Source organism: Lactuca virosa, chromosome 4 (genome assembly GCF_052849685.1).
Source record: "Lactuca virosa cultivar CGN04683 chromosome 4, Lactuca_virosa_CGN04683_v6, whole genome shotgun sequence".
Taxonomy (NCBI): Eukaryota; Viridiplantae; Streptophyta; class Magnoliopsida; order Asterales; family Asteraceae; genus Lactuca; species Lactuca virosa.
Window position 1 is genome coordinate 509,298,573 of NC_136429.1, and position 9,094 is coordinate 509,307,666.

Consider the following 9,094-nt stretch of genomic DNA (forward strand, 5'->3'; position numbering starts at 1 on the left):
TTTCACTGATCACTTGGATCATTTTGTGAAAAAATTATAAATAGATCTAGAAAATGCAAATTACATGAGGGTTTTTTTCTGAACTTTGTTAATAATTATATTTTATCCCCTCAAGAGGTCTTTGTCTAATTCAGTTACAAAACCGGATGGTATTCACATTCTTTTCATATTGGTCCAAAAAGATTGTTGTTTGCAATAACCATCTTGTAAAATATGTAAATATTTTTAGAAAAATCCAATTAGCATGAGGTCAAGGGTTGAGTTTAGAGGGGTATATCTAGTTTAACATATATTATTTCCTAGGACTATTTCTTAATCTTCCTTTGGTGTTGTGGCCATTTTTGCATATTGGTGCATAATATTGGCACAATGTTGTGAGAAATTTCTTACCATATTGAAAAATTCATAGAAAATTATAGAAAAATCATTAGAATGATTTCTTTATATACAAAGAACCCTTGTAGGAATTACTTCACCATTTTCCATTAATTATTTTGAGAGACTGGGTTTAGAGGGGTAAAATGGTTATCAACCAGAATGTATTATTTTAAAATAACCATAATTAAGTATTTTAGAAGTATTAGAAATAATACTTTAATATATGAGCTAATTAGAGATAATTGGCATAAATGTAGGTGTTCAAGGAGGAGGGGTTTATCATAGCCCATATTTTTTGTTGTTACCTTTTAGTTCTTGTTTATGTGAGTTATATACTAACTTGTTTATTATGCTAGCTATATTTTTGTATGTGAATGCATGATGTTGTCTAGGAAAAGCCCTCCGGGGAACCTGGACATGGATATATAATGCATTCCATGAGAAGCCCTTGGGGAAAATTGGATAAAGAATGGACTTTTATAGGCTCAGAGTTTTTGACTTAGCCCGACTACATGTTCTTGTTTGATTGTTTCTTTAGGGTAGAATTGATTATTTGAAGGCTTCTTTGATTCCGTATTACACATAGCCACTTAGAATCAATCTTGGAATTCATGAAAAGAGTAAGAGTTAATAGTCTAGTGCAAGGAGCCGATATGTTCCCTAGAGCCATGAAAGAAATATGACTTGGTGATCTAGTTATTCAAGGATTGATTTCCGAGGACGACATTCTTATAATATGAACAATTATATAATTTAAGATAAAATTTCAAGTGTGAATAAGTAAAGTAAATAAATAAAATGCACTGTATAAATTTAAAATGATTAATTAAACAGTTAATAATAATTAGAGAAATAATAATACAATAATAAATAAGTTAAAATAATTCATTATAATAAAAGGGCTCAAATCTAGTGAGTGACTAAAAGGGTTGAGTTTGAAATTTACATTGTTAAGGCTTTTGACCATATGATTTTTCAAATTGCTTAAATGTTATGTCCGTAGAAAGGTATAGATTGTTAGTTTCATTCATACAAAAGGTATTCATCTAATTCTTGGCACAATCGTACAGTTTGTGCAATGAACATATGCTGGTTCGGAAATTTCACGGATTACTTGGTGAATTTTAAAATAATCGTACATAAATCTAGAAAACTCCATAATTGCATGAGGAATGTTTTCTAGAAGTTTGGTAATAATGTATAGTTTATCCCCACAAAAGATATTGGTATGTTTTCAGTCCCAAACTGAATGGAATTGGCATTCTTTGCACATTGGTCCAGAAAGATGGTTGTTTTCAGTAGTCATCTTGTAAAATATGTTAATAATTCTAGAAAAATACAATTTCCATGATGTCAAGGTCCGAGTTTAGAACCCCAGGGGGGGGTGTCTACTTTAATATATATTATTTCCAAGGAAAGATCCTCACTCTTTCTTGTGTGCTGGTGAGTATTTTGTATACAGTGGTACAAAGTATTGGCACAATGTTTGAACTAATTTTTTCACATATTGTAAAATACATAAAAAATCGTTGAAAATTATTTAGAATGAGGTCTAATATACCCAAAAATCTTGTAAGGAGTAGTCAACTGTTTACATATGTTATCTTGAAATGTTGGGTTTTAGAGGGTTTAAATGGTCATTAATTAGAAAGCCTTATTTTAAAAATAACATTAACTAAGTAATTTATAAGTAGTATAACATATTACTTCATTATATATATATATATATATATATTATATATATATATATATATATATATATATATATATATATATATATATATATATATATATATTGTAACACTCGTTTTCTAGGACGGATCGGTTTAGAGCACTAAGTAGTCAAAAGCTTGGTTATTGGGGAAAACCGGGTGTCACGACGTGATCATAGAGAGGTCATGATGAGACAAGAAAATATAAGAAACACATATACGATTCTCTTCTCACGATGTGACACATAGGTGGTCACGAATTGAGGAGGGCTGCAAGCTAAGCCCATGATCTTTTAGTATTTCCTTCGTCTTTAAACCGCATAAACTCGATTTTAGGGTTCATTATCAGCCTCCTACATCCTCAAACTCAGAAAACCCTAACCCTATCCTCTCTTGGTGATTTTTGGTCCATTTTGGTGCTTTTGGTATATTGAAGAAGGGGCAAAAGGTGTTCTAGTTGTGGATCTAGCAAGGAAACCTCATGATTGTCATCTTGTGCTCATTCTGGACCTTTATAAGTGTCCAGGATCCAATTTATTTTCTTAATGTTACTAGATATAAGTTTTTATCCCATTTTCTTCATTTCTGAGCAAGCTTGAATGGAAGGATTTCATAAAGTTGGAAACTTTATGGATTCTAAGGGTTCGTTGAGTATCATAAGGTTTAGATCTACAAGTTGGTTATTATTAGGCCCACGTATGTGAGTTTTGGTGCTATCTCTTCATTTTTGACCTTGAATCTATACATTTTTATGGACCTTGGGAGTCCCATTAAGCTTTTGGAAAAGTTGGAATTGGAGACCTAATGGATTAAAGACCCAAATCATTATCTAGATGTATCAAACTGAAGTGACGACATTACACTGGGGATGTCACGACACGACCGTCGAAGGATCTCACGTCTGTGTTTTTCTATTATGAACTTGACGTAACCAAGTACGGTCACATTATGATGCTTTCTAAGTGATTTTTCCATGACCAAGTTGGCTGAGTTGGAGCGAGTGGAGTTTGAATCGGTCTGAGTGAGTTCTCATAACATGACCAATGGTTGGTCATGACAGGAGGGTTAATGGTGGATATTGTTCGATGTTGAATTTCACTTTGAACTTTGACTTTTTGTCCTGTGTTGGATTTTGGTTGAAGGTTATTAGATTCAGGGTGTAGACTAAGATTTGACTTTGTATGTTTTGATAGGAGTGTTGTAACATCTGTTGCGGGGAATTGAGTTGTGGTTTAGCTGATTTCATCAGTCAGGTGAGTCTTCTCTTTGTACTATAGGACACTAGGTGTCGTTATGTTCTGGTTGTCTTTGTGAATATTGCTAATATGCTAGTATGCTATATGTATGTGGGGTAAAATAAACCCGGGGGTGAAATAGACCTGTTCGGTTAAAAAACACCGATTGAGTTGAAATAGAATCGAGGGAGAAATAGACCTGAGGGTGAAATAGACCCGTTCGGTTTTAAAAACACCGTTTGAATTGAAATAGACTCGGGGTGAAATAGAACTAGGGGTGAAATAGACCCGTTTCAACTTCGAGTTGATATGTATGTATGGTATGCATGATGTTAGGGAACTCACTAAGCTTTGTCCTACGGTTTGTGGCTTAAACATTTTCAGGTACTTCCCATTTTAAAGGGAAGGGACGGACTTGATCGCACTGCATCCCTTGGAGATTTATTACACATCGTTTTTTTATGATTTTACTATGATGTTTTGAGAATACTTTTACTCTGACCATCTTTTGGAATAATGAATTAACAATTTTGACTTATTTAAAATGAAAATTTTACTTGGTATTTTGAAAACTTTACAATTTGGTATCAGAGCCTTGGTTTTGAGGGATTCGACACACTCTTGGGTGTTTCTGAACTCAAACTGAGGAATTGGTAATCTTTAAAAAAATAAATTTTATAAAAAGATTTTTATATAGGGGTGCAATGCGTGCAATCAGCCGAGCTCAAGTAAGTGATTCCCAAAATACCCATACATATTGATATGTTATATGTTATGGAATGTTTGCATGCTAGGATATGGCTAAGATACTTTAAGGTATCGCAGAATAGGATGGTCTGATTTATGATTCCTTGCAGCCTAGGAGGAATTGGATGCTATGTTAGATTTAGAATCTATGTTGATGGAATTGATTGCTAAGTGTATGTTTGAAAATTATATACTTTTAGGATCATATAGCCCTAGAATGGCTGATTTATCCTTATTACATGTTCCTCGTCTGGCTGTGGTCTTAGGGTAGAGTCATTTATTTGATAGTCTATTTGATCTTGGTTGTTGGAAATTTGCATGCATAAGGCAACCGACAATGTCGATAGAGGTTCATAGAATTACAGAAGAAAGATAGTAAGAGGATGTCTTTTATGTTTTGTGGTCTATAGAGTGTTACTGCTCGAATGTTGCTTGCTTTGTGCTTTGTGGGACTCTTATTGACGTTAGTTTACTAGTAAGTGAATATGTTGAGTTACATGCTGCAAAGGTTAAATAATTTTAGAATCATCGATTTGGACCTATTATGAAACTCTCGTTTGAGTCTAACCGTTGTAGGGTTGGGTCTTTTAGTCGAAAGATTATTTAAGTTTTGTTCCATATAATTGTATTTATAAAGCAGTCAGCTGACATAGGTAAGAGTTCTTCAACAGCTAATAGTAGGGTGAGGTGGGGGATCCTAGGAGAGCCTAGGAAGTGTTCTAGTGTGAATGTTGTGTTGTTTAGTGAGTTTTAGGAATAATAGTAAGATAAGTTGACTTAGGAGGTTCGTGATGATTCTTGAGGAAAGTATGGATAGGTGTGGAAGGTAGTATTAGGCTCATACTATTGAGAGAAAAAGATCCATAATCGAGTCAAGGAAAGTCATGACGATTCTAGGAAGCCTGTAAAATGAGCTTAATTGTATGGTTGCTCTTCAGGATGGTGATGAGCAGTTGTAGAGGAGGTAGATGTTCAAGATCTGGTTCTGAGCCAATTGATGAGAGGATACATGAGTTTGTTACGTTAGAGATCACTCGCGATATTTTTGATGTGATTCTTATGATGATTGGTACCATCAAGTAAGGGGTCATGGAGCTATTGGATGAGTGCCTTGGGGATTTTCATGCGGAGATTGCGGCTGGTCAGAGTGGAGCACGTACAGTCTCTTTTTGGGAGTTCAGATCTTGCTCCCAAAATTCTTCGGGGAGAAGGACCCCATTACTAGTAGGCGTTGGATTCCTGACATGGAGAATGCTCAGCGGACTAGTTCCTGTTGTAATGGATCGAATGTGGGATTTCCATCTTGCCATTGGAGGTATCGAGCCGTGATTGGATAATCGCTGAGGTTTCACAGACCTTAGAAGAGGAATTGCCTGGAACTCTTAGTCATATCTCTGACAAGGTGGTTGCTATGTTCAAGGAACAAATTGCATCCGTTTAGACAACTAATGGGATTGCCGAGGTGACCTAGGAGCGGGAGCTTCGTTTGGGGATGCAGCTGGGAAAGAGGAAGCAGACTCATGAATCGACTATGCTAACAATATCTAAGAAGCTTGATGTTTCCATGCCTGGTACTAGAGGCCAGAAGGACCACACCATTTTCGCTAAACGTGGATGAACCCGAGAGCCCAGATGATGATGGAAGGGACATGTTTGCCAAGATTGCACCCTGGAGGTGGAATTATGTCTTTGTTGTCATCAGCCTGGCTGCATTAGGGCAAATTGCCCACGTTTTTCCATTAGGGCAGCTCAGACCCCATCATTCATTTTTTATTGTTTTGCTCATGTATGTGTGTGTGACGTTATGTTCCATTCGGTTAAGTCTCTACCTAAGGATTCTAGTTTCTTTATGGCTGATTAGTTGTTGTTGTTGTTATTGTTGTTATTATTATTATTATTATTATTATTATTATTATTATTATTATTATTGTTATTATTATTGTTATTATTATTATTATTATTATTATTATTATTATTATTATTATTATTACTACTACTACTACTGCTATTATTATTTGAGGGTTTGTCAAATGCCATTTTGCATGCCGAGGATCATGGTTGAAGGGTATCCGGTTGAGCAGGTTGTAGGAATCATTTCGGGAGGCGTTAGTTAGTGATGGCGTGGGCCCTACGTGGGAGTCAACTAAATGTTCTGATAGGAAGGTTAGCAACTGGATGGAGTTGGATGATTTCATCGAAATAGGTCGTAGATAGTTTCAGTGTCAGAATGCGAGTGTAGGGAGAGTTGTTGTCAGCTTCATGTTTTCAAGGGGTTATGCTTGTGGTTCTTGCATTAGAAGCTTGTAGGCAAAGATCTCGTAGTAGCAGGTTGTCCCTTCTCAGACAACAAACATAGAGTTTAGAGGTGATATTGCTTTCCAGGTTGGATGTGAGATCTAGGGTCCGTTAGCTCATTGAATCGATTACTATTGTTAGTAGGTTAAGAGCTGTCAGGATCTACCAATTTCCGGGCATGGTTGTTGCATACCTGCATGGTTTTTGCCCAGTAGCAAGTGAGTTGTTTGATGGGTTATCTAGCAATTCCGATAGTTACTTTATTTTTTCTTTTGTCATCAGTTGATGCTTTTCAAGGATTTGGAATTGTATCAAGGTAAGGTGTTTTGGATGCGACAATCTTTTGTTAAGGGTAGGAAGCGTGTGATCTGGTTTAGGGTGGGTACGTTAGGTTGATTGGTTTTGGGACCATTGGTCTCGTAAAATCATGATGTTTGTGCTGGAGTGGAGAGGTTGTGAGGTGGTTTAGATCTAATGGTTATGAAGTTGACAAGTACAGTTGAATCCAAATAGGGGAGAACCGTTTAGATTGATGGGAGTATTTCCATGTTTGAAACAAGGAGGAGCTTTATACTCTATGAAAAGTGGAGAGCCAGTTCTGGTTGTCATATGAATCGATATTTATGTTAGGGATTATGTTCATTTTTCCGTTGTAATGGGGGAGGCAGATGTTGAGAATTCTGGTTATCTCGTCTGAGGACGTGAAGCATCGACAGTGGCACATTTTGGTTCAGTGCGTAGTTTGAAGGTGAGGGTACTGTGAGGAACTCTCTACATGTTCTTATCTAATTAAGGCTTGGGGTTCAAAGCACGACCCGAACGCTTGTTTGTGTTTAGCAAGCTAGTGTTCGGTTGGTAGTGATTTTGGTTAGCTATTCTTTTGGATAGTTGCGAAGACCATGGGTTGAACCCATGGTAGTTGTGGAAGTATTGTAAGATTATAGGGTAGCCGTAGCATTCACCTAGATGGTAGGAAGTTATGGAAGTGTTTTAAGACTGTGGGGTAGTCGTAGCATTCACTAGTGATGGAATGATGGCAAGATCAGTGTGTTATGTGATCTTAATGTTTAAGTAGACTAAATGATGTCATGGTACTTAGTGAATCAGTAAGTGTATGACCCATGTGGGTGGGAGGCGGTAGTGTCTGGCATGGTCAGGGCGTTAGAGCAAGTTTGGAGTAGGGAAGTTCAGCTATCAGCGGGTTGGATCCATATGATAGACAGGCTAGAGTAGCCTTTATCGGTTTGACTCTTGGGGGAGTCTTGTTGTGTGACCAAGTGTGAGTTATCAGTCTCAGAAAGCGGGTAAAGATTGTGCATGCCAATTTATTAGAAGGTCAACGTGTAATCTAGGGATCTCGGATAGACTGAATATGCGGATTTTTTGTTATCAGGGTGTGAGTTTTGTTTTGGTTTGACACCAATGATTGGGACTCATGTGGGGAGTTAGCTTTCGTGTTGGGGTTCAAGGTTTCGACAGCGTCAGATGGTCAGGGATTCTGTTTTCTTGTATCAGTGAGATAATTCAGGGTCAGAGAGGTATGGTTCGGGTTGCGGAGTGGAGTTTTCTATGGTTGTGATTTTTAGTGGTTCTGTCTGTCTCGAAGTCAATCATGGTATTGGGTTTTCGGATTTCGGGTAGAGTAGTGATTGTTACTCTTCATTGGTTATAGTCAGTGTGACAAGGTTTGCTTCTTCGTCGGGCATGTGCTCTCTGCTAAGGTTGGTCTTGATAACAGTGTTAGTAGGCAGTCATATGGTGTGTCAAAGTAAGTTGTAAGAAATAATTTTAGGGACGAAATATAATATAAGTGGCAGAGTGTTGTAACACCCGTTTTCCATGACGGATCGGTTTTTAGGGCATTAAGGAGTCAAAAGCTTGGTTTGTGGGTAAAACCAGGTGTCATGAAATGACCATAGAGAGGTCATGACATGGCAACCAAATATATGAAATGTGTATCCAGGTATGTGCTCATGACGTGACACATAGGTGGTCACAACTTGAGGAGGGTTACAGCCCAGGCCCATGATCTTTTAGGGTTTCCTTCGTATTTAGACCCCATAAACGTAATTTTAGGGTTCATTATTAGCCTCCTTCATCCTCAAACTCAGAAAACCCTAACCCCAGCCTCTTTTGGTAATTTTTGGTCCATTTTGGTGCCTTTTGAAGCTTTAAGAAGGAGAAGAAGGTGTTCTTGTGAAAGCAAGAAACGATATGCGAGGACAAGGTTTGAAAACTCAAACCTTGAATTAAGTTAAAATCAATGTCCGCAGCTATAAAGGATCCAGTCAAATCTTCTAAACTAGTCTTGTCTCAAAATAGAGATATTCAAAAAGTATTCATGATATAGAATGAATATCAAGTGTGAGAAATGTAAAGTAAAGTAACTTAAGAACAATAAGAATATACGAGAGAAAGATATGACTGAATGATTCTTGGTATTGATATGATAAAGAATGTTGAACTTATGCGTGTATAAACAATCAACCATACATCTCCTTAAATAGGAAAAGAGTGAGACAAAACACAAATCCCATAAAGTGCATGGACTAGAAGAGAACTGAAGATCAACAGACTGTCAAAGGCGTATCTGTTGATCTTGTCCCATGTACTGTTCCATAAGACAACTACTAAAAGATAAACTAGTACTACGAACCATTAATGCACTATACTGTCTCAGAGATCAAATAACAAAAGGATGTGTCTCGGATATATCTTCAGGTCGTA